Source organism: Mus musculus, chromosome 5 (genome assembly GCF_000001635.26).
Source record: "Mus musculus strain C57BL/6J chromosome 5, GRCm38.p6 C57BL/6J".
NCBI lineage: Eukaryota > Metazoa > Chordata > Mammalia > Rodentia > Muridae > Mus > Mus musculus.
In genome coordinates this window covers 52,971,626-52,998,176 of record NC_000071.6, presented here as the reverse complement: position 1 = coordinate 52,998,176, position 26,551 = coordinate 52,971,626, and the positions used below count along the sequence as shown (strand labels likewise).

Below are 26,551 nucleotides of genomic sequence, written 5' to 3'. Positions count from 1 at the left end.
GGCAGGGCATGCCTTTAGTCCCAGCACTAAAAGGAAGCAGGAACAGGTAGATATCTGAGTTCAAGGGCAGCTTGGTATACAGAGCAAGTTCTAGGATAGCCAGGGCTACACAGAGAAACTCTGTGTCAAAAACTGAAAAAAAAAAGGGGGGGTGGGGGTGGGGAACCAGTCAATTTGAAAGTATTCTATGCAAAGAAATGGCTCAAATTTACAGCTTCCAGGCTCACAGGTATATGGTATGTGGGTATGTGGGCAGCTGGGTCAGAGGACAACTGGCGGGAGACCCTGTCTCATAAATAGATAAACAAGTAAATAGATAAAGGCCATATAACAGAAGTAGGCTTTATCTTTGATAACTTTGTAGCTAAATTGTAGGCAAAGGTAACTGAGTCAGGCCAGGCTAGCCAGCATGCTCAGGACACTAAGATGGCAGGGTACATTTCCACCTTGTGACACTTTCTAATCCAGGCAGCATCTGTGTTTGGTCTGAGCAAGTAGGAAGCCGCCACTAACTGACAGGAGAGGAGCTGCTGAGGGAGCAGGCTTGCAGGCTCATCAGGCTTGCAGGCTCATCAGGAGTTCAAGCCCACTGGAAGCAGAGACCTTGCCATTTATCGAGGAGCTTGGACCTAAACCCATGGATGTGAAAGCATAGACGTAAGTCAGGTTTGGTGGTGCCTAAATGTGATCCCAGTGTTTGAGATGTTGAGGAAGGAGGACCAGGAGCTCAAGGCCACCCTCAGCCGCGTGAGATCCTTCTAGAAAGAGATAAAATGGAGGAGTGCGCGGGGGGGGGGGGGGGGGGGGGGGCGTGTCTGGGTTTGGTTGCACTCAGCCAAAGTATAGGAGGAGTTCAAGGGCAGAGGCTTAGCAGTCAGTTGGGAAAATGAGGGGAATCAAGGGAGACTGGGAGTGGCCAGTGGGGAGGAGGCGTGGCCATCCCCAGATGGTCCACGCTATTTTTCTGCACACGTTCTCACTAGGACCACACAGTAAATGTTTTCACCCTCATGAGCCACACGCCCCTTGTTGCCACCACTTCGTTCTGCCATCATAGCACAAAGCATCCTCAGACGCAAGTGAGCAGTAGACATCACTGCACTCCATCCAGTAAAGTCCGTGAGAACCTGCACAGGCTGACTTGACCTGCGGCTCTCATATGCCAAACCTCTGGTAGAAACCAATGTGGCCCCAGGAGCTGAGCCACGTGGGCAGAGAGTGGGAGAGCTGATGTTCTGTCTGGAGGCCGAGTTGGCAGAGAGCTCCGAGGCAAAGCAGTACGTGGGATCAAATGCTGCTGACAGCTAGAGTGGATAAAAGAGAACCAGCCAGTGACGATGGGAACACAGGGGACAAGTGGCCTCGACTGCTGCATCTTGGTACAATGAGCAGGCAGGCTGATCAGGATGAGGGCCAAAGAGTGGGAATTCCTTTGAAGAACTCTGGCTCCTGAGAGGGGAGGGGGGAATGCTCAGAGAGCCGCTATTCTTTTTGGTCAGTGAACCAGGAATGCGGTTGTTAGTCCCACAGAATCCAACTGTTACCAAAACACAGGAGTGGCTGAGGTTCCTTTAGTCAAAGCATCCCATCACGGCCATGGCGTTTCAAGGAATCCACATTATTGAGAGTCACAAAGGCAGAGGCTTGGGCTCCAGCTCTGAGTTAGAAGCCGTGGAGAGATGACTTCAGTACGGTGATACTGTCCTCAGGCAGCATTTGATGGCAAGAAGCTACGAGTGGCACATGTTTGTAACCTCAACACCCAGGAGGATGTGACAGGAGGACACCACTCTCAGCAGCTACTTAGTTTGAGACCAGCCTAGGCTGTGTGAATCCCTGCTTCAAAGGGGATAGGGGCTGCCAGGCACAATGGTTCATGCCTGTAATCCCAGTGCCCAGAAGGCAGAGATAGGAGGATTGGATTGCAGAGTGGTATAAACTAGCCAGGCCACCTAAAGCTACATTAAGAGACTTTGTCACAGAGGAAAAAAATAAATAAATAAAAGAAGAAAAGAAGAAGGCTGGGTGGGGGGGCACTTGAAGCTGATGCACCATGGTTACACCATTGAAGCTGATGCACCAGGGTTACACCAAGGCCACAGATTTATTGAGCAGAATGACTTTATCCTGAGATCCAAGCATAACCCACACAGTCCCGCCATCTACACAGGCAAGCAAGTGTCTCATTGACTGCAATCAGGTATTAGCATGGGGGTCCATCCAGCGATGAAGCCCAAATTTATGCCATACTCTGCTTCCCAGGGAGTCCAAACTATTTCATATCAAGTACCTCATCGATTGCCCAAGCCCTCCTGTGAGATTTAGAATTATTATTTCTTCTTCATTTCGACATCTTTCTTGCAGAAGGGCAATAAATATTATATCTCAGGGTTTATGATGTGAGACCCAGGACCATTTGGTTGGTGGCCTTTGCCTCTGAGAGGAGCCCTAGAGGGAAGCAAGGAGTTGGAGAGGTTTGGTGTAACAGACTGGACCCTCTGTGAGCCCCGTATTGATGCCAAATGACTGGACTGGGCAGGATCTCGCCTTCAGAACAGCTTATCACTCAGCTGCCCAGACCTCCTGTGACCCTGCGCCAGATCCTAGTACCATATGAAAAGCTGGGTCCTCTCCCATATCCCCTTCCCACACACACAACAACAAAGCACAGTTTTTGTGGGGGTCAAACTCAAGGCCTGGAATCTACCACTGAACTACATCCCTGGCCCAGCTGGAGCTATGTCTTGGCCAAGTGTCCCCATCTGACACTGACATGGGGGAGGTCCTGGATGGAGGGAGCAACCCTGAAGATCCAGGAATGTCTACAATCAAAAAAAGGGGCTCCCGTGCTGTCTTGATTTTATTTCATTTATTTCAAAACAGAGTCTATGTAACTCCAGCTGGCCTAGAGTATACGATTTTCGTATTTTAGCCTCCTAGTGACGGGGTCGCAGGTGTATACCACCACACTGAGCCTCTTCATGAACCTCTTTGCTGTCACTAATGCAGGCAGAACCCCAAGACAGGCCTCTCTCTTTGTAGAGAGAGAACATAAGTTCCTTATAGCCTAACTCGTTCACCTCACTCAGCCAGGGTCAGGAGCTAGGGCTCATAGAGCAAGCGACACCATAGTGTGAACAGTAGCCCGCAGCTCTGTCTGCTAAAAACACTGAGGGGTCTAGGTATGGGGGTCCATCACTTGACTCCCAGCACATGAGAGGCAGAGGCCCAGGGATCCATGACTTTGGGCCCAGCCTGGCCTACATAGTGAGTTCCAGGACATCCAGACTCTGTCAAAAAAAAAAATGTGATGTTGGGAACCAGATCTAGCATATGGTGTCAGGGAGTCCCCAGCAGACACTGTTAGTGCACTTTTAGCTGGGAAGTAGGATCTGGAATTGTTGCATACACGGAATCTCCAACCCTCATTTCCACGTGCTGAGACACTGGCTTCACAAAAGGGCTGACCTAGAAGCAAGATAAGATCCCCTTTCTGGGCATAATTCCTTGGCTCTCCTACTTGTATTGCCTACTTCACAGATAACTCCTTGTCTTAAACTCCTGAAGGACAGCCACTCTCCAATCTCAGCCCAGAACTGATACAAAGCCACCTCACACAGTTGTAAAACCATAAGATAATCAGCAGTAATTCTACTGCCAGACAATAATTCCCAAGGGAGTGCAAAAATGTGCCCAAGTCCCCAGTTGATATAAGGAGAGGGCTCTAAAGCCTGAAGCTTTGTGAAATCTCATACAACATGGTTTTCCAGAAAGACAACTGGAGGCGACATCTTCCAGGTCATAAGGAAGCAGCCTCAAGCGGCTAAGATCCAGTCCCCATAACAGACTAATGGGCACTACAGCTGCCCGATTCTCACCAGGGCCAAAAGCTTTCTGGGAAGTTGGAGGAGTGAGGAATAGTAATTGGGTAGATAAAAATGTACAAGCCAGGGATCAGGGAGGCGTGAATGCTATCATGAGTGGGACGAGGGAGTTCTGCTCTTACAGTGCCAGCCGAGGTCCGTGGCAACAGAGAAGCCAACACAACTGCGTTCTTGGAACCTGCTTTGGAAGTTTCCAAGTTGGACGGTGAGCCGTAAGTCTTGCTTCATATCTCTGTTCAATACAAAAGTTCAGGTTAGCAGTAGCAATATCAGAAGGGCCCTCTCCCATGTTGGCTCTCAGTCCTTCGGGGTACTTTGCCACTGTTCTAGTTGAGGCACCAAAGAGGATATTTCACTTAGCATTTCCCAAGAGTATTTGAGTTGAGCCGGAGGAGCAAACGAGATGTTTGGGGGAAGTTGAGCAAGGACTGATGGGTCACAGTTCCGTTTGATTTCTTACAGCATCAGCTCTTCAGTTCAGAAAGCAAATAACATCTGTTTGTAATATTGTTCTTATAAAAGCTCTTCAGACTGTTCATTTTTTAAGAGCAGGGGCTGGTGACAAGCTAAGTGGCTACTGTTTACTGTAACTCAATCATATAAAGTTTAACTTGAAAGTCAAGATGCTGTGTAGAAAACTGGACAATTAATTCCTCCTTCCTAGAGGTGTGGTGTTGGCTTGGAGTAGCTACCTTCAGAGTTGCATTCTGCATTGTAAAGGGTTTCCATAGTGCCTAGCACATTCTGTAATTCCTCTGTGAGACTGCATTTCAAGGTCGTATTGAAAGGCACATATACAAATCTGGTTTTCAATTCGAACAGCGCCCCATGGTTCATCTGCTCCCATATTGCTTTGCTTGTGTTCATTTGTTAATTGTTACGAATCAAACTCAGGCCAGGTGGTGGTGGTGGTGCTTGGGGGAGCAGAAGCAGGTGGATCTCTGAGTTTGAGGCTAGCCTGATCTACAGAGCTAGTCCCCAGGGTAGCCAGGGCTATGCACAGAAACCCTACCTTTAAAAAACAAAACAAAACAAACAAACAAACAAACAAAAACCAAATCAAACAAAAGAGTCAAACTCAGGGCTTCATGCCTCATTGGTAAGGGCTGGCCCTGCCAATAAGCTATATTCCAACTTCAAATTTCTATTCTCTGTTACTCCCAGATGTGACCTCAAATCGAAGTGTGTTTGGTTTTTTTTTTTTTGTTTGGTTGTTTGGTTGGTTTTTTTGTTTTGTTTTGTTTTGTTTTGTTTTGTTTTGTTTTTTTTGAGACAGGGTTTCTCTGTGTAGCCCTGGCTGTCCTAGAACTCACTTTGTAGACCAGGCTGGCCTCGAACTCAGAGATCCGCCTGCCTCTGCCTCCCAAGTGCTGGGATTAAAGGTGTGTGCCACCACTGCCCGGCAGTGTGTTTGTTTATAAACATCAAACCTACCTTGAAGTCACAGGACAAACTTCAGAAGCTGGCTTATGCCATCTGTCTTGTAGAGGCAGTGTCTCTGGTGGCGTTTCTACCACTGTGCAGTGCACACCAGAGTAACTAGCTTTCAGCCTGTTCTGTCTATATACTCCACGTCTACCCATAGGCTAGATCAGAGATGTGTGCTCCTCCGTGCCTGACTGTCCTCAAACTCATGGCAGTTCTCCAGCTGCAACCTAGGAGTGCTCAGTGCATAGGCATGAGACACCAGACTTGGCTCCCAAGAATTACCGTCTTATCTAAAAGTGGGAAACAGACCCCTAGGGTCACCGTGGGCTCCACTGTCTCCCATAGCACACTGCCACGGGAATGACAAATGCTATGCTCAGAAACCACACGCATGGGCGTCTTGCTAAACTCTTGGTTTATCTTTAAACTTAAACCAATACTAGCATTGATTTGCCTGAAACTGGACCTGCTATCAGAGCAGGGAGCCCTGATCTCTGGATAATCATTAAAACTCAGGCCCAGACAAGTTAGAGAGCAGGCCAGGAAAACAGGAGCAGGAAGAATTGGGAGCAGATTTTATAAAGAATGGAGGACCAAAAGCAAAGCTGCCCTCCATCCCGGAAGAGTCCGAAGGACCTTCTACAAAATGAGGTACAGAGAGGCTTCAGCAGAAAAAAGCAGTGCACTCTGATCCTCCTGACTGCTGGGGGCGGGGGGGAGGGTCTCAGGTCTCTGTGATATTGGTTACAAGAGGAGGAATATTGGGTTTTCCCCCAGCTCTTAAACACTTTTAATTATGTTTTTTAATTATTGGAGAGAGAGGCGTCCACATACCCCTGTGTGTGTGTGTTGGTTGGAGGTAATTTTTGGGTGTCGATTCCTTCTACTATGTGGGCTCTGGGGATGGGACTAAGGTTTTGATGGCAGGTACCTTTACCACTGAGAAACATCACTAGTCTTGTTTATTTGTGTGCCCATGTCTCTATGTGTGTGTGTGTGTGTGTGAGTGTGTATGTGTGTGTATGTCTGTCTATGTGTGCACAAGTATGCATGTTTGAATGTCAGTGTGTGTGTGCATGTGTGAGTGAAGTGTGTATGTGTGTCCATGTGCTCACATATATAAATGTGTGTGTCTGTGTGCACTCATGTATGTGTGTGTAAATATGTGTGTGTCCATGTACACATGTGTGTAAGTATGTGTGAGTGTGTATGTGTGCCCATGTGTGCCCATGTGTATGTTTGAATGTCAGTGTGTATGTGTGTGAGTGTGTGTATGTGTGAGTGTGTGTGTGAGTGTGTATGTATGTGTGTATATGTGTGTGTGAGTGTGTGTATGTGTGTGAGTGAGTGTGTGTGTATGTGTGTGAGTGTGTGTGTGAGTGAGTGAGTGTGTATGTGTGTGAGTGAGTGTGTGTGTGAGTGAGTGTGTGTGTATGTGTGTGAGTGAGTGTGTGGTGTGAGTGAGTGTGTGTATGTGTGTGAGTGAGTGTGTGTGTGAGTGTGTGTGTGAGTGAGTGTGTGTGTGTGAGTGAGTGTGTGAGTGTGTGTGTGTGTGTGTGTGTGTGTGTGTGTGTGTGTGTGTGAGTGTGTGTGTGTGTGTGTAGTTCAGACTTGCTGCAGTTGGTTTTCCTGGTCACTGTTGGTTTCGGGATGGCATTGAGGTCATTAGGCTTGTGCAACCCTTTGACCTACTAAGCCATCTCACCAACCCAAAGTCCACACATTTTTGACTAGAACATTATTCTCAGCTTTTTCCTGATTTCAAGTGAGATTTCTTTGCCTCCTTTTAAATTCAAACTCTCTCACTGCCTGATTAACCAGGGGAGGCGCTGACCTCTTGCCCATTTCCCAACTCCATGGAAGTCTTTGCCTTTTCCTCTGGGAATCTAAACAGCAGTAAACCAAGATAAGGAAGGGCTCCTCGTCTGGGTAAATCTGGAATTTTCTGATAAGCCGGAGGTGTGCAAATGAGGAAATTGGAATTCAAAGGAATCTGGTGACTGCTCCGTGCCTGAGAGCTTGGAAGGCCGCAGCCTCTCTGTCCTTTCTGTCTCTTTCCTTCCAGAGAAGTACTTCCTGCTTCCTGTGTGCAATTCACCAACACACACCTCACCCTTCTTTTGACAGGGACTCACGTGGCCTCAGACTCGCTCTCTAGCCAAGGGTAACCTCTAACTTGCTGAGCCTCTAGGAAGACCACAGCAGATACCCAAGCTCTCTGCAAAAGCTCCTCAAATTCCAATCTCTTCTGGACCCTTCAAGTGCTGGGATTGCAGGTGAAGCCCATGTTTGTGTATGTGAGTGAATAGCACATATGTGCAGGTATCCTGGAAGCCAGAGAGGGTTGAGGACTTGGAACTAGAGTGATAAATAGTTGTGAGCCATTTGGAGTGGGTACTAGAAACCAAAATCCGATCCTCCCCCGGAAAAGCAAGTGTTCTGAAGCCATCTCCCAAGTTCTCATCACCATAAACTCAAAGAAGCACACACAGCTGGGCCTGTCTTTATTTATCCCTGTGTTCCAGAGGCGTGAGAGTTCGAGTGAACTTTCATTCCTACAGCTAGTCAACAGCAGCAGTGTGTACCCAGTCTTCCTGCCTCCAATACCCCTGCCCGCCTAGCCACCATACGCTACCATCCTTCCTTTCTTTTTTTTTTTGTTTTTTGTTTTTTGTTTTTTGTTTTTTGTTTTTTGTTTTTTTGAGACAGGGTTTCTCTGTATAGCCCTGGCTGTCCTGGAACTCACTTTGTAGACCAGGCTGGCCTCGAACTCAGAAATCCGCCTGCCTCCGCCTCCCGAGTGCTGGGATTAAAGGTGTGCGCCACCACGCCCGGCCCATCCTTCCTTTCTTAACAGTAGGGAGTCACTTTACAGCCAGTCATAGTGTCTCACATCTGTAATCCCAGCACCCAGAAAGCGGAGGCAGGAAGAGTACCATGAGTTCAAGGATATACCAGGACAATAGAGTGAGTTATAGGTCCATCCAGACCACAAGATGAGACCCTGTTTCAATGTCTTGCTACATCTCCCAGGTTGATCTTTAGCATCCTCTCAGCTGCTCACTGCTGTGCTTAGCACCATACCCGCCACAGTGAATTGGCAGATTCTACACCTACCGGTAACCGTAACGGCCATGAGGAGTAAGAGAATGCCCGGCTAAGATGGTGATTAACTGGAATGTCGGTAGACCTTCAGAACCCAGATCCATGTGTGCCATGGCTATCAAACTGTGGAGTGACACACAATAATCCCAGCACTCTGGAAGTAGAGAAAGAAGGGTCCTGAATTCTTGGCCAGCTTGGATTAAATAGCAGGAGCCTACCTCCAAATAACAACTAAACTAGAACCAAAGCAGAGATATCCAAATAAGGCACTTAGCCCAGGCTGGCCACCTCCAGCCTCAAACCTCCTGGAAACAGGGAGTGAGCTGCCACACCCTTTGTCTTTTTAAGAATTCCTTCAGGCCAAGTGGTTGTGGCCACATGCCTTTAATCCCAACACTCCAGAGGCAGAGGCAGGTGGATCTCTGTGAGATAGACTGGTCTACAGAATGAGTTCCAGGATAGCCAAGGGTACATAGAAAAACCTTATCTCCAAAAATTTTTTTTAATTTAAAAAAAATAAAAATAAAAGTGTGGAGGTGAATAAGGGTGAGGCAGGTCATTTGGTGAGATGCCCCAGGCCACACAGCAGAAAATGAGCTTGTGAGTCCCAAGCCCAGGCCCCTGGCCTGAGTTCTCTTCCCTCTTCAGAATGCAGGTGCATGCTTCTGGGTTTATTGACCCTGTCTGTGCCCTAAGCCTGGAGCCAGCTGGACTTTCTGGAACCCTGGGCATCTCTGATGTCATGAAAGTTTGCCTCAAAGGTGCCAGGAGGGATTTCTCAGAAGGGGTGACATGCTGAAGGCACTCAGTATACAACCCAGAAAGCCAGGGCGTTAAGTCTGTTCTTGGCATTAGATGGTGGAAACTTGAAGAGCCACAGAGGAAAGTGCCCTGCCCAAATTCCAGAATGGAGAAAGAGCTGGAAAGTAATGTCTGCATGCTGAGTGCGGTAGCACACACCTTCAATGCCAGCGTTCAACCAGAGGCAGAAGCAGGTGGATCTCTGTTTGGAGCTAGCCTCACCTACATAGGGAGTTCCAGGAAAGCCAGTGCTACCTAATAGAGAGAACCTGTCTCAAAAAAAATAGATAATGTGCATATATGTGTATACACATGTATACACACATACATATAGATCATTTATTTGAAAAGGTATGAGCTGAGTGTGTATGTCTTATGCCTGTAATCCCAACACTTTGGCTGCTGAAGCAGGAGGATCACCAAGAGTTTGAGGGCATCGTGTTGTGGTCTGACCCCATCCCCCAAGAATAGCTGTAGCTGTTTTGTTTGTTCCATGCCTACCAGCTATTTCATATTGTTGCTGTAATATGCATGCCAGTCATTGGCTGGCTCACAGCAAGGTCATGCTGACCACATGCCCTGTTATGTTCTGAGTTATCTGAGGTTTGTTAATCTTAAGAAATTCCACAAAGTTTTATATAGGACCCATCAAGTTAAAGGTCAATATGAACAGTTAAGTCTAAAATGCCTTGAGTCAGTGCTGACCACTGGGTAACACTACCTGCACCTGCATATGAGCTCAGTGTGTGTGTGTGTATGTGTGTGTGTGTGTGTGTGTGTGTTTCTTTATAAGCCCACCCTGAGAACAGACTGGTACCCCAATTAGGTTCTCGATTCCTTTTTGTGGTCCTGATCTACTCAGTACCAGGGTGTGTGTTCAATAAACTATTCATGCTTAAATGAGATTGGTGTTCATATGGTTTGTGTGGCGATTCCTGAACCCCAACAATCACAGGCTATGAAGTGAGCTTCAGTCAAAACTGGGCACGGTGTCTCATGTCTATAATCTCAGCACTCCGGAGTTGGAGGCATGCCAGGCATGGAGTTGTGTCTCTTCAATCTCAGCATTCACTCAGGAGGCAGAGGAAGGTAGATCTCTTGCCTGACAAATGCAAGGCCTAGGGGTTGATTCCCAACCTTAAAGAAACAGTAGTTGTGGTAGCCACCTTTAATCCCAGCACTCAGGAGGCAAAGGCAAATGGATCTCTGAGTTCTGGGCCAACTGGTTTACAGAGTTGCAGGACAGCCAGAGCTACACAGAGAAACCCTGTATTGGGGGGGATTGGGGGAAGAACTTGCTTCCTGAGCCAGGCAGCCATCCCTGGGCCTGACTCCCTACTTGTGTCTTAGTTAGAAACTACTCCTTTAAGATCGTTTTCAGATTTGAGAAATAGAACTAAGCACCTAACACAGGATTGCCATGAGCATTCACCAAGCTCTGAAGGCAGTGTGCTAAGTGTGGTGCCTGGCACATAGTAGCTGCTTAATAAAAATGATTGTGCTGTTCCTTTAGCTGCTCTTGATACAGCATACCTGCTGTCTGCCCAGTGTTTGAGCTTGCATTGCTTCGTGCAAGATTAGCTCTGTTCATTATGAGAATAATGTCTGATAAACAGTATCCCTGCATGATGATGGAAAAAAATATCTGTGCTGGAGGTATTGAGGGACTTGCCCAGGGGAAAAACAACTCTTTGGAAAATGTCAGGGTATCAAAGGGTCTCTGAGTGCACCCACTTCGACAATCTCATCCAGGGCACAGAGTGTGAAATAAGTCTCTACTTACCATCATCCTCTCTCCTGAAGCTGAGATCTCTGGGTCCTTCAGTAGAACAGGCCACAAACCAAACCAAACCAAAGGACACAGGATCTAAGCCATTTGTAGGTCCCACATCCAGCTCTATTAGAATCTGGAAATCACTCTCTTGATTAGCTTGTTTGTTTTATTATATAGTAGAATTTTGTTGTTGTTGCTTTTGTTTTGTTTTGTTTTGGAGACAGGGTTTCCCTGTGTAGCCCTGGCTGTCCTGTTCTATAGACCAGAGTGGCCTCAAACTCAGAGATCATCTGTCTCTGCCTCCGGAGTGTGAAAGAGTGTGCTACCATTGCTTAGGTTTCATATAACAGAAAAAAGTTTAAGACAGGGTCTCATTGCGTAGCCCTGGCTGTTCTGGAATTTGCTACATAGTACAGGCTGGGCTTAAACTCACAGAGGTCTACCTAACTTCTGTTTCCTGAGTCCTAGAATTTAAAGGCTTGGGCGGCTGTGCCTGGTGTTTGTTTGTTTGCTTGTTTGTTTTTGTTTGTTTTGATACAGAGTGCTTGGTTCATGCTGTAGGCAATAAGGATTTACTTTTAGATCCGTCCTAACCCTAGGGACTGTCATTATATACACATCCCTATTGACTATAATGTATAGAACACCTCACCTGACTGTTTTTCCTGGTAAAGAACCAGGACTCTTGTCTTTGGTGTCCCAGTGTGATAAGAGAAACATGGAGGCTACAGCAGCCCCAGAGCATCACAGTTTTTGCCTTCATGACCAAGCTCAGCACCTCCCATGGGAACAGCAGAGGGGCTGGGCCCCAACTGCCATTTACCCACAAAGCAACGGGCTTAATGGACAGAGCCACTCACATCTTCCTTTCACTGGCTGCTTAATGGACAGAGCCACTCACATCTTCCTTTCACTGGCTGCAGGAAGATGCCTACCGACTATACTTAAACATGCACATGTCGGTGAGGTGCACACTGTGCCAATAGTGACAAACTAACAGCATAACGTAAACACCCCACCATGGCGTCCTCAGGAAGATGCCACAGACGAGTTAGGATGTCGACTGACTAAGCATGGTCAGGGGCTGGTTAATATTTTCAGGATAGAGACTAACTGTTACACTGGGGAGAGAACCTTGACACTAAGAGCTTTACAAGAATTCTGTTGTCCCATTGTTATTTATTTATTCATTTATTTTAAGACAGGATACTCCTGTGCAAATCAAGTTGGCATCAAGTTCTCAAGGCTCCTGCCACAGCCCTAGGTACATTAAGTTTTTACAGTTGAGAGATGGAATTGATGAACAATGACTAACCTTCCCACTGCCTGTAATTCCTAGCAGTGACTAGCAGAGTCACTTTGTGACTCTCTATCTCAGCCTGAGACCCTTTCTGGAACAAGGTGAGCAGCATGTAAATGGCTTTACACTCCAGCCCCTCTCAGGTGTTTTTAGTAGAGCAGAAATGTGATTAAGCGGGGCGTGGTGACACACACCTTTAATCCCAGCACTCGGGAGGCAGAGGCAGGCAGATTTTTGATTTCGAGGCCAGCCTGGTCTACAAAGTGTGTTCCAGGACAGCCAAGGCTATATAGAGAAACTCTGCCTCGAAAAACCAAAAAAAAAAAAAAAAAAAAAAAAAAAAAAGATTAAAACAAACAAAAAAATGCAAAATCCACAGTTGCCCTTTCGCTTAAAAGTAAAGATACCTGGGCGGAGAAATGGCTCAGTGGTTAAGATCACTTGTTTTTGCAAAGGACCCAGGTTTGAGTCTCAGCACCCATGAAGAGGCTCATGTCCTTCTCAATATCAGGCAAGTGTGTGGTACACAGATATACATGCAGACAAAACACTTATACCAACAACAGTTTTAAAAAACTAAAAACACCTACTTTGTTATTTTATTATTGTTATTATTACTCACTTTTGGGGTGTTTGTTTGTTGAGACAGGGTTTCTCTGTGTAGCCTTGGCTTTCCTAGCAATCCCTCTGTAGATCAGGCTGGTCCGCACCTCACAGAGATCCATCTGCTTCTGCCTCCCAAGTGCTGGGAAAGGTGTGTGCCACCACCCTGCTAAAACACCTACTTTAAAATTGACTCAAATAAAATAAAAATAACTCAGTTAATCTGGATATGGTGTGCAGCCTCAGCACACAGGGAAGCGGAGACAGGAGGGCCGGGAGTTATAAATAGGCATTCAAGGTTATCCTAGGCTACAAAGCAAATGCAGACGCAGCTACAGGTGTGGAAACGTAGCTCAATGGTTAGTGGTTTCCCACCATGCATCATGGGTTCCATCCCTAGCCCCACCACAGCGAAACCGTGAAAGCCAGGCATGGTGGTACAAACCTGAAACCTTAGTGAAACCTTAGCACTTGGAAGGTAGACGTGGGATAATCAGAAGTCCACGGCCAAACTTAGCTACATAGCAAGTTCAGAGGGCCAGCCTAGACTGTAGGAGACTCCCTCTCTAACAAACAAACGGCTGAGTTAGGAAAGCGCTTGCCACCCAAGCACCAGGAGATGACTTCAAGCCCAGCACCCGCATAGAAAGCTAGGTGTGAAAACTAGTGCTTCGTCTTCTTTTATTTTTAAAATAACTTGGTTATGTGTACAGGTGTTTCGCCTGCACCAATGTATCTGTACCACATGCATGCAGTGCCTACAGAGGTCAGAAAAGGGAGTTTTAGCTCTGGGACTGGAGTTACAGAAGGTTGTGAGCTGCCACGTGGGTGCCAGGGATCTCATCTGGGTCCTCTGGAAGAGCATCCGGTGTTCATAATGGCAGAGCCAGCTCCCAGCAATTGCCTCTTATACACACTCAGTGAACGTTTACTGAGTCTGAGACCACGCTCTCTGCTTCCGGTCCCATCACGCCCTCTCTCTGCTGTAGATACAGTATAACCAGCTGCCCCAAGCTCCTGCTGCCAGGGTGGACCATGCCCTCAAAACCATGAGGCAAAAGAAACCCGTCCTTCCTTAAACTACTTGTGGTGGTTTGAATCAGACATCCCCGTAGTCTTAGAGCATTCGAATGACTTGTTCCCAGTTAATAGAGCTGATTGGGTAGGTTTAAGAGGTGTAGCCTTGCTGAAGGAATTACATCACTAAGGGTGGGCTTTGAGGTTTCAAAAGCCACACCTCATTTTCCGTTCACCCTGTTTCTGCTTGTGGTTCAAGATGTGTGTTCCCAGCTGTGGTGTTTACCACCCGTTGCCCTTCTGTCCCTCCACCGTAGATCCAAACCCTCTAAAACTATAAGCTCAAAATAAACTTTATTTTATAAGTTGCTTTGGTCATGGTGTTTTATCACAACAATAGAAAAATAATGGATTTACTGATTTTATTGGCATTTCGTTATAGCTATAAGAAAGGTAACTAACCTTTGTAAGGGAGGTTCTAATATTAACATCCTGTTTCTGAACTGGTTCTTGATTTGTCAGTAAAGAAGTCTTTGTACCATTGCTGGGCAGAAGGTACAAATGGGACTTCCAGGTCCCAGGGGGAAAAGGAGACACAAGGAAGGAGAGTGGTCTTTCTGTCATGCTTTGGAAGAAGAAGAAAACAGCAATCATGTGAGGTCTCAGGAGAGAGCTTGGGCAAGTAGCCTCCTCTACAGGCAGATGGCCAAAGATGTTTGGCAGGGGCTAGGTGGGACTAGCCACTAAGTTTATGGCTGGTGGAGAGACAGAGATAATAAATTGATAAGGACACACTTTTCCGGGTAGGAGATATCTGCACCCAGCAATTGTGCCTAGAAGGCAAGTTGTAAACTTGTGTGTGTGTGTGGTGTGTGTGTGTGTGTGTGTGTGTGTGTGTCTTTTATCCTCAGATTCAATTAAGAGTCATGGGAATGGGCTAGTAGCAAGGTCACCTCCCGGAGCTAAAGGAGAGTAAAGCAAAACAGAAGCCAGGAGGGGCTGGTAGCTCAGCCTGCCCCTGGCAAAGGCAGTAGCTATTTAAAACTACACGCAACACACCTTATATACACACATGGCCTGAAGCCACTGCACAGCATAAGGGTTAATGCATACAGCCTGCCAATAACATGAATATTGCACAGAATTACAGGATCTTAAGGCTAAGATACTTAGGGCTTCCCTTTGACAACCTCTCCCATGTGGGAGGCTGGGATTTAGGAAATCGCAGGCTCTTGCCTAAGGTCACATTGTAAGCAATTATTTGACCACTTTTGACCTGAGGATCTGTATACTTCCTAGCTGTTCACAAAGGGCTCTTCACTCTATTGGGAAAGGCGAGAACTGGAGTGTCAGAGCTGGAAGTACTTGGCTCCGGGCTCAGCCTCTCCCCCGGGGCTGAGGCCCCAAAGCTCTCCAACTTGGAAGATAATTTTATGTAATGTTTTGAGTGTACCTGTGTTCTGTGACCAGGTTCTGTCCCATAAGGACAGATGTGGAATTTTTTCATTTTTATTTACCATATTCGCACTCAGAATGTTTTCGATTTTGAGCATTGTCCATTTTGATTTACACATTCGGGGTGCTCAACTTGAATGTAAATGAGGGCCTCTGGGGTGGTCAGAAAGATCACTTACAACAAATCTTCATTTTCAACCTCTCTCTCTCTCTCTCTCTCTCTCTCTCTCTCTCTCTCTCTCTCACCAAATGGCATTGTAAATTTTCAAAGCAGATTGGAGACTAGAGGCACAGGCATGTAGAATATTCTGGTAAATAACTCGATGTCAATGCCTTTGCTCAAAACTGGAGCCGCTGGCACCTCACTGCAGGAATGGTGAGAGGAAGTGGACTCTCCCACTTTGAGGTTGTGTCCTGAATAGACTAACATGTAGCATCCTGCACCATGTCCCTCACCAGCCTCTGCAGAGCAACTTAACAGGTGAGTGTCTAGCATCTCCATGCAGATCTCTGGTTCCTCCACCCACTAGTCCTCTGTGAACACCCACCTCTCGGCTGGCTAGGAAAGCCAGTGCCATCCGTGTTGAATCTAGGTAACAAAGAGCCAGTGTCTGCGTTGGTGGGTTGGGATCTGCTTGCTAGCTGGTGTCTCCAGAATCGTGAGAGGTGAGCACCAGACATGAGCAGGTCCCAGGCTCAGTGTCTAGGTTTGGTTTCAGTGTCTTGAGTCTTCAAGTATGTCAACATCCTCATGCCTCCAGCCACTTTGCTGCCTATAGATGGAGATCATGGGCTGGAAATAATACTTGGTGGTAGCCCTTGCTGAATAAGACTATATAACATTGATCAGCACCAGAGAAAAGGATGAAATCAATAGCGTCAACAGGGAGGCAGCAAATATGTGTGAGCCCCCTGCTCTGGGTGGCATCCTGCATCAAAGCCAGGTTTTTATGAAAATACTATAAAATAATTAAAAGGCTAGATATACTTTCTCACACCTGTAATCACAGCACGTGGCAGGGTCTTACAAGAGGATCATGGATTCAAGGGCAGTTTAGCTAACACAGGAAGACCCTGTCTCAAAAGAACAAAACAGTACTGGGGTAGAGCTTCGTGGCAGAGGGCATGCTTAGCATGTATGAGGAGCCCCTAGTTTCCCCTTAACAAAGAAGACAGTGTATAATAGTGAACAGTATACAGCAAATACTAGTATCAAATATTATGTGCTTTCCATGATTTTTGTTTGTTTAATTTTGAAACAAGTTTTCACTATGTAGCCTTGGCTAGCTTGGAATTTACTTGGCAAACCAGGCTACCTTATAATTCACCAACATCTACCTGCTTCTGCCTCCTGACTGCTGCAATTAAAAGCATGAGCCATGGAGAGATGGATCAGTGGTTAAGAGCACTGCCTGATCTTCCGAATGTCCTGAGTTCAATTCCCAGAAACCATGTGGCTCTCAATCATCTGTAATAGGATCCGATGCCCTCTTCTGGTTTGTCTGAAGAGAGCAATGGTGAAGACATAAAAAATAAAAAAAAAAAGAAACATTATGATCCAGGCAGTGGTGGCACACGCCTTTGATCCCAGCACTTGCGAGACAGAGGCAGGTGATTTCTAAATTCAAGGCCAGCCTGGTCTACAGAGTGAGTTCCAGGACAGCTAGGGCTACACAGAGTGACCCTGTCTTGAAAGAACAAAAAAAGGGCTGGAAAGATGGCTCAGCAGTTAAGAGCACTGACTGCTCTTCCAAAAGTCCTGAGTTCAAATCCCAGCAACCATATGGTGACTCACAACCACTGGTAGTGAGATCTGATCTGATTTTTTAAAAAAGAATTATATTTATTTATTTATTTATTTATTTATTTATTTATTTATTTATTTATTTATTTTATGTATGTGTGTACACTGTAGCTGTACAAATGGTTGTGAGCCTTCATGTGGTTGTTGGGAATTGAATTTTTAGGACCTCTGCTCACTCAAGCCAACCCTGCTTGGTCAACTCTGTTCGCTCAGTCCCTGCTTGCTCCAGCCCAAAGATTTATTTATTATTATACATAAATACACTGTAGCTCACTTCAGACGCACCAGAAGAGGGCATCAGATCTTATTACAGGTGGTTGTGAGCCACCAAGTGGTTGCTGGGATTTGAACTCAGAACCTTTGGAAGAGCAGTCAGTGCTCTTACTCTCTGAGCCATCTCACCAGCCCCTAAATAAATCTTAAAGAACAAAAAGAAAAAAGAAAACAAACAAACAAACAAAAAACAGATTAAACTATTTCGTTGTTATTAACTAAATAGTTTTAGTGTATTAACAAACAAAACTTGCAAAGGTCCGAATCAGGGCAATATTGCTGCAGACTGAATGTTGAGCCTATATTTAGTGGTTCTCTCCTCTGTTTGCCTCACTCACACATCTCTTCTGGTCCAGAAGGTGAGAAAGGAGTTGGCTGGGGCCCAACCCATCCCCTCCCTGAAACCAGCCTGGCCTTTTCAACTCCAGCTGTTTCTGGGGTCAATGCCCCAGCCGGCCGGCCGGAAGAGGACAGGGTGTCTTTCCCACACCCTAAACTAGAAAACAGAAGAGGGAGCCCCTCCTAGGCCTACTCGTCAGACAGGTAGGAGATAAATGCTTGTGAGGAATTGAGGAATGGGTGCCTGGCCCTTTAATGACAGGGGCTCTAGTAGCACGAAACTAATTACTTCTCTGGCCCTTGGAGACCATTTTCTACTTCACCAACAACAACCTCCTCCAGGAAGTGGAAGAGGACCCTTGGGCTCCTGGACATAGAGGGAAGGGGTTGGCTACCTGGACATACCAGTTTGAGAACACTTAAAATGGCTCACCCTTGAGTACTTCCGGGAAGCCTCAGTCGATGGTTGTATTTGTGTCTGGAGAAAAGTACACGGACATCTTACTCTAACTTGTATCTGGGCCAGTTAGGAAAGTGGGGTGTATTGGAAGCAGAAAGTGTCCTTCAAGGGCCACAGACCCCCATCCCCCATGTCTGCCTTACAGCAGCCCCATGAACCTTGCAACCCTCTCCCATCACAGTGGGCTGGGATGCAGCTCACTGGGAGACCTCTAGCCCAGCACCTGCAGCAACATTACCCTCCCTCCCAAGGGAAACCAGAAAGAACTTCCCTTCTTTAAAGGGCTCCAACACTTGTGCCAGCCAGTATCAGCCAGTGCCAGCCCAAACCAGAATTCCCAGTCTCTCAGGTTTACAGGCCCCCACATTCTGTTACTGTTTCCTTTTTACCCACGAGGAGGCTAAACACAGCTCTAGGAGAGCTGCCTACATTACCCTAGGGGATGCCTGAATCTCATCATACTCCTGTTTTAGGCAGTAAAGCTTTTTTTTTTTTCTTCTTTTGAGATAGGGTCTCATAATGGGGAACTGTTTTTCAAGCATTGTCTCTTGCACGGCTTAGGAGCTTTGGGGTGCGCACTTGTTTATTTTCCTAAGTCTTACAAACCAGGAAATTGGCTCTCACAGAGCTTAAGCAGTTGGCTATAAATCATAAAGTGACTAGAAAAAGAGATTGTATCTCAACCCAAGACTGTGTCCCCCAAACTCTGTGCTGCTGGACCAGATGTAGTCTTTGGGAGAGGACTGGAGGGTCAGGGATGACAGGGAATGCCAGCTCAGCCCTAGAACATCAGTCACCTTTAACATCACCCACCTCCTCCTTGATGCACAAACATAGGGGTGGCACAGACCAGGAATTAAGGCTCCTAATAGATTTGCATTTCAGAAACACAAGGGGGGCTTGGAGAGATGGCTCAGCGGTTAAGAACACCGACTGCTCTTCCAGAGGTCCTGAGTTCAATTCCCAGCAACCACATGGTGGCTCACAACCATCTATAATGAGATCTGATGCCCTCTTCTGCCGCCTCTGAAGAAAGTGACATTGTATTCACATATACAAAATAAATAAATAAATAAATAAATAAATAAATAAATAAATAAATAAATCCTAAAAAAAAAAGAAAGAAAAGAAAAGAAACACAATGAATATTTTGTTATGGGTTTTTGGTTTTTCAAAACAACGTTTCTCTGTGTAGCTCTGGCTGTCCTGGAACTCTCTCTCTACCCCAGGCCTCTGCCTCCCCAGTGCCCAACTACCAGGCTTCAAGGAATAGTGTGTGGTATGTGGTGTGTGTGGTGTATGTGTGTAACTGATGGGTAAGTAGAGATGACTTACTAATTAAGGCTGTACAGACAGCTGGTTAAAAGTACCATTAGCTGATCTTGAAGAGAGCTAGGGTGAGGTACCCACATGGTAGCTCCAGTTAGAGGGGATGCACTGCCCTCTTCTGGCCTCCACAGGCACTGCATGCTTGTGGTGCATATATTATATATGACACAAAACACTCATATACATAAAAATAAATGTTTTTTTTTTCTAGAAGAGACAACTTGCTAAAAGCCTATGACCACAGCTCTTTGATCTCTCAAGGAGCAAACCAAGTAAGGGTGAGGTTCTGTGACTGCCACATTCTGTCTAGAAGATTGCTCCACCACTAAGCAGCAACTCCCGGCCAATTTCAAACAGTACTGAAAGCCAAGAACACTTGAACTTGGGCTTCCCCTTCATCTCTCCATAACACTTTTCGGTTGGCATGATTTTATCTCCCTCTACCTAGGAAGCCAAGAGCCTTTGTCCACACAAAGTGGCAGAGCTAAAATCCAAACGGATACTCAGTAGAGCCAGACCCTGTCTCAGAAACAAAACCAAAGACAGCAAAACCTCCTCCTAAGCGGCAGGATCAGGGGCGGCAGGAAGACCCACTGGCTGGGGGGCGGGGCTTAACTCCACCAGCTTTTGCAGCTTCTCTTTGCTTCCCTTTACCACCAGCTATCGTCACATTTGATAACACATTTCTGTTCACACGCCTGCCCCAATGGAATTCTTTTTCGTGAATAGTATGCAATGCATTTATCCTCTTACTAGTGAGGCATTCCTTGTTTGTGGTGGGGTTGGTCCACGCGGAGTGGGCTCAGCTTCAAGTGCAGGTGCGTCTGCTCTGCCAGGTAACGTCAAGGCTGCGGCTCCAAGTGCTTGTTCTAGTTAGCCCTCCGTGCAGGGGTCTCAGACTGAGTCCCTGTGGAAAGGTAGTTTTATCAGAATCATTACTTTCCGCCGTGTGAGGAGAAGAAAAATCACCTCCCCTTTTCAGCTTTGTTTCTAGGGACAAGGGAAGCTGGGAGCGCTTCCGCAAGAGTCCATTCCGAAGTTCCTTTCTGAGTTATCCTTCTCTTTGGGTACTCGCCTTCGGGGTTTTAAATTTTTCTTTTGTCTCTGTTTAATGTCTATCAACTGTATTTATGTCATATTCCAACATGGGCATATATCGTGTGCAATGATCAAATCCATCTCTCCGACTCCTTCCCAGCCTCTTATCACCGCCATCCTATTTGAGTTGAGAACCCGGGGCAACTTCTCTTCCTGCATCTGGTTTATTTCATGTAGCACATATCCTTCAGTTCTAGACTTTTTTTTTTTTTCAAGTGACAGTATTTTTTTTTCTTCATGCCCGACTAAAACTTCATGTTTCACATTTTCTTTGCCCTCTCGTCTCTTATGCCCGTGTCTTTGTGTTGCGTGTGCACAAACACGTGTGGAGGCCAGAGGTCACCATCCTCTCTCCCTCCCACTGTATTTTTTGAGACAGGGTAACTCACGAGGTTGGAGATCACTGATTGGCTAACCCAGCTGGTCAGTGAGTCTCCAGGATTCTCTCATCTCTGCCTCCCCCCACACTAGGATTACAGGCACGTGCCACCACAGCTGGCTTTTTATGGGGTGTTGGAGGGCTGAACTCAAACACTACCCACTGAACCATCTCCATAGCATCTCTTTTATCTATCTATCTATCTATCGACAGAATCACCCTATTTAGCCCTGGCTGTCCCTGGACTGGTTATATAGACCAGGCTGGCCTCTTACTCACAGAGATCCCTCTGCCTCTGAGTGCTGGGATTGATGAGCATCTTTGTCTATTCCATATCTTAATGCTTGTAAATAATCCTGAGATAAGCACACACAGGCACATCGGCACGTGTCTATCTCATATGTCGATTTCGGTCCCTGTGAGTGTGTGTGTGTGTGTATATATATATATATATATATATATATATATATATATATATAGCCAGCAGTTGGATGTCTGGGTCACATGCTTTGGCTAGTTCAGTATTTCGAGGAACATCCATGCTGCCCTCCCTCCACGCATTCCCACCAGAATGAAGAAAGTTTTCTTTTTCTCCTATTCTGTTTATTTATTATTATTATTTCATATATGTAAGTACGCTACACTGTAGCTGTCTTCAGACACACCAAAAGAGGGCATTGCATCTCATTACAGATGGTTGTGATCCACCATATGATTGCTGGGAATTAAACTCAGGACCTCTGGAAGAGCAGTCTGTGCTCTTAACCGCTAAGCCAGCTCTTCAGCACGCCCCCCCCCCACCTTTCCTCCCATTCTCATCAGTATTTTTTTTTCCTAACAGCTATTCTGTATTGTGCCAGATATCTCATTATAGTTTTCGTTTGTATTTTCCTGATACTAGCCACCTGTATCTTTTTATCCATGTGCATTATTGAAGAAACAGGCATAGTGGCAATTTTTAAGAATGGGAAGGAGTTGCTGGAGATTAAACCCACAGCCTATGCTTGCTAAATAAGCACCTCATAGTCAGCAGTTAATTAAAATTAATTAATCACAGAGTCTCCATATGTAGCCCAGGCTGCCGTCACACTTACAACCCTGCTCGGCCTCCCAAGTGCTGGGGTGGCATGCATCTATATTCCCTTGCCTGACTTTCATAAATGATTTATTTAAGTTCTGGAATGACTGGAATTTTGTCTTCACACTTCCCTTTCTAAGTTAAGGCTGTTTGGTCAGTCATTACCCTGCTTAGAAGTGGAATTAGTGATGGATTGTGAACACACCTGTTGGCTGTTTCCTGTGGGGGTCATTGTGTTATATGTGCAAGGAATGGAAACTTACCGTTGGAAACAACAACCTTCTGGTCAGGACAACCAGTCTCTTACCTGGACAGCCTTGTCCAATTAGCAGCTCAGGAGGTTAGGCAGTGCCAGAGCCTAAACTGAAGAGACTGAATAGCTCTGCAAAGGTAGTCAGAATGTGAATGGAGCCCCTCCCACTCCCGGGATTCCCGGGAGGGGCGGGGCCAGGAAGGAGGCTGGATACCAGATTGCGGAGTCCATGCGTCCATGTCCATTGGTCCAGCTCTATGCGAACTACCACCGTATTGTAGGGGGGCACTCATGTACTTGGGGTTTAGTGACTACTTTCCTTGCACAGGATGATGTAGGGGAAAGAGTCAGAGTTTTGTTTGCTGGACTGTGAATGGAACCCAGTACTTCCGGTTGACTTATCTGCCCAATAAAAGCGACTGTTTGGGGAGTGTTTGTTTTTGAGACATTTCTTGATTTTTGGGCCAGCCTGGAATTTGTCATGTAGCGAAGGATGACCTTGATCTTCTGACCCTCGTCCTTACCTCTCCCAAGTATCACTAAGCTTGACTTACGCAGTGTTTGTTTGAGATCCAACTCTGGACCTCTCCTGTGCTAAGCTACTTCCCCAAACCCAAAGAAGGTTAAATAAGGAGGGAAGACCCACTCCAACTGTGAGCATTTCATGGACTGGGACCCTGGACTGAATGAAAAGGAGAAAGTGAAGGGCCAGCAGGATGGCTCAGCAGGTAAAGGGGTTTAGTGTACAAACCTGACACCTGAGACCCATTGCTGAAGTCTGCGTAAAACAAGCTGGAACTGGTAGTTGTGCATCTCTGTAAAGCCAGCACTTCTCAGGCAAGATGGAAGGCAGAGACAGAAGGATCACCAGAAAGCTCAAGGACCCACTAACCAAGAATATACACTGAGAAACAGTAAGGGGGCCTGCCTCAATAAGGCTCAAAGAGACAACTGATTTCACAAAGGTGTTCTCTGACATCCCCCCCACCCCACCCCCACACACAGACATGCATGCGCATGTGTACTAGGGAAGAGAGAGAGAGAGAGAGAGAGAAGAGAAGAGAAGAGGCACTCATCTATCTCTGCTTACTGCTGGAGGGTTTAAAGCCACCAGCTGCCTCAGGCTCCTGCCCCAACACCTTTCCCACCAAGATGGATGAATACTCAAACCATTCTATGTATTGGACTACCAAATTCTATAACTGGATGGTCTAGGCCTATGAGTGACTTCTTCTTTGCAAGCTGGTTAGATAAAATCAGCTACAGCCAGTTACTGGAGGAATTAGAGGCAGGTGGGTTTGGAGTGCTCTGATTGGAGGAGGAGAGACCAAGAGGGAAAGAAAGAGGAAGAAGAAGGTGAGGAGGAAAGAGAAGCCGCAATGGGTTAAGTGAGACATGAAAATGTGGCCCTGGGGGCTGATGTAAGAGAGCAAGAGCAGCCGAGATAGAACCTAGTAACAGCTCAGGGTTATCAATAGGAAAGTAGATTCTAATAGCATAGAGGGTAAGCATCTTCTCAGCTCGTGTGCTGTTTAAGGCATAATAATTAATAATAATAATGTGCCTTTTATTAAGGTGGGGTAGAAACCCCAGATTGGGATAGCGGGGAGAAGGACCATGAGCTCGCAGTCAGGAGAAACAGCAAGTATCTGGGGCACACTGCTGGGGAGGCAGCGGGGATGCGGCCAGGTCGGCAGTTAGAAGAGTCGATTAGGAGTGACTCCCAAGTAATTGTCAAAGCCAAATAAAAAAACCATAGTCCGAGTCTCATTTATTTGCAAGCTAGCCAGGGATAAGCTTAAATTGGTTGTACTACCTAAACCCACTCTTCCTTAAATTGCTTTTTAAAAAATTTACATTGATGCCTTTATTTACTGTGGATGCGTGCACGCGTGCATGCATCCGTACTGACACGACTCTCAGGAGTCAACTCCCTCTTGCCAGTGTTTGTATCCGGGGAATCCGCACTGAGCTCAGGTCTTTGGAAGTGGAGGTGAGTGCCCTTACCCAGTGGCCATCCCTGGCTCTCCTTAAACTGGTTTGGTCGGGCATTTTTGGTCGCAGTAACAAGAAAAGTAACTGCCACACAAAACCGTCTCAAAGAGGCACGCAGCCATGGAGGGGAAATGTATGAAAGCTAAGCAGAGGAGACGAGAGAACGGCGTCAAAGGTGGAGGGGAAGATTCAAAATAAATCCAACTGGGCTTCTAGACATAAAATAACAGCCATTTAAATTAAAAATTCAATGAGCACATTACATGACACACAAATCAGAAGGCAGAATAAATAAACTAACAAGCGACTTTAAGGAGATCATTCTGAATGCAGCTCACAGGGGCAGGAATTGCAGAATCTACAGTCAGTCTTAAATGGGAGTCCCACAGCGGGGACAGAGACGGCAGCAGAGCCTTCTAGCCAAGCCATTAAGCAGAGAGAGTAGAAAAATATATTTTAGATATAAAAGTCTTTGAATTTTTATTGCTAACATCACCTTACTAAACAAAATTACCACATGTGATTTTTTTTCCTTTTAGCAAGAAAAACAAAACCAGAGGAAGGGGTGAGAGAAAAAAAAGCAAATGGGGAACTGAAAAATTATTGAAGGGCTGGTGAGGTGACTCAGTGGAAAAAGGAGCTTGCTGTCAAGTCTGAAGACCAGAGTTCAATTCCCAGGACCCACCTGGTGGAAGTTGTCTTCAAACTGCCCCATGAATATTCAAACACAAGCATGTATATTCATACAAAATAAATAAATATAATTTAAAAAAATAAACGGCTGAAAAGTAAACAGTATTGACTTGGAAATTATAGCTATAACAATGGAAACCAGCTCTTATTTTAAAGGTTATATATGTATATGTGTGTGTGTGTGTGTGTATATATATATATATATATATATATATATATATATATATCATCCAACAACAAAGACAGGGTGTTAGGAGCACAAACATTCTACTTGTACAGTGGAGGGAAATATAGAAATAATGTTTGCATCTAAGCCTTTATTCATATGTGCCAATAATTAACCAGCAAGCAAATAGACATTACATATTTAACTTCTAAGCCAAGACAGGAGGAGAGATAGTCAGAGAAGCAATCATAAACCATAGTAAATGAAAGCATCCAGAAGCCAAAAGGAATAACAATCCCAGGCGTATCAGCAAAAACAATACAAACAACCATATGGAGTTCTCCTGGACATTGCCCCAGAGAAAGCAGGCGCCCGACATTCATCACAATATTTTGAATCTGAGTTTACCTAGATAAACACATTTTGGCTTATTTATAATTTTGTGTTCTCTAATGGGATAAATAAGTTAAATTCAATTCATAAAATTAATTTTTCTTTCTTTATTTCTGGACAAGAGTTTTGTGTAACACTGGCCGCCCCTGAACTCACTGTATAGCCCAGGTTGGCTGTAATCTCCTGGGTTTTCTGCCTCTGCCTCCCAAATGATGGAATTACAAAAGCGTGCCACACACCCAGCCATGAAATTGATTTTTATATATTAACATGAATAGGTCACAAAATTATAAGTGGAAAATTGAAATTGCAGAATGTTCTATACAGTACAGTGACCTTTACTTAAATTGTTTAAACAAACAATGTTTCATATCATCTATAAATAAAGTCTGGAACTAGGAGTGGGACCAGGTGTGCTGATGTGAGCCCGAGATCCCAGCCCTTAGGCGGTGGAAGCAGGAGAATCGGAGGGGGGGGGGGGTTGAGGTTATCCTGGTCTGTGTGTGAGATTGACTGCCATCCTGAGCGGCTGGAGACCACAACTGCGGTTAAAGCAGGAGCCAGGAGACTGCACATGAAAAGGGAAGGTCCCATTGTAGTTTTCCCTGGGCATGGAGGATTGAGATGTGTTGTTTAATCTTACAGACAGAGCTAGCTGGATTTGTGTGTCAATCTGACAGAAGCTGGAGGGATCACAGAGAAAGGAGCCTCCCTTGAGGAAATGCCTCCATGAGATCCAGCTGTAAGGCAAATGCCTTAATTAATGATCAAGGGTGGGAGGGCCCATTGTGGGTGGTGCCATCCCTGGGCTGGTAGTCCTGGGTTCTGTAAGAAAGCAAGCTGAGCAAGCCAGGGGAAGCAAGCCAGTAAGTAACATCTCTCCACGGCCTCTGTGTCAGCTCCTACCTCCAAGTTCCTGCCCTG

At 45.9% G+C, this 26,551-nt stretch overlaps 2 long non-coding RNA genes across 4 annotated transcripts; one reads left to right on the top strand and one right to left on the bottom strand.

Moving 5' to 3' along the window:
• Positions 1-2,026: 2,026 nt before the first annotated feature.
• Positions 2,027-23,408, bottom strand: Gm30301. Of its 3 annotated transcripts, XR_376956.4 has the most exons (4): positions 22,435-23,408; positions 20,326-20,479; positions 4,007-4,116; positions 2,027-2,448 (listed from the first exon to the last, which is right to left on the bottom strand). It is a non-coding gene; the product is annotated as a predicted gene, 30301 (long non-coding RNA). The 3 variants fall into 3 exon arrangements; XR_868420.3 differs by lacking the exon at positions 2,027-2,448 and having other exon boundaries at positions 3,431-4,116; XR_003955921.1 differs by lacking the exons at positions 2,027-2,448; positions 4,007-4,116 and adding an exon at positions 15,606-16,140.
• 5033403H07Rik (RIKEN cDNA 5033403H07 gene) lies at positions 5,885-25,165 on the top strand. The gene is made up of 3 exons (NR_040413.1): positions 5,885-5,963; positions 7,440-7,588; positions 24,915-25,165. It is a non-coding gene; the product is annotated as an RIKEN cDNA 5033403H07 gene (long non-coding RNA).
• Positions 25,166-26,551: the final 1,386 nt, after the last annotated feature.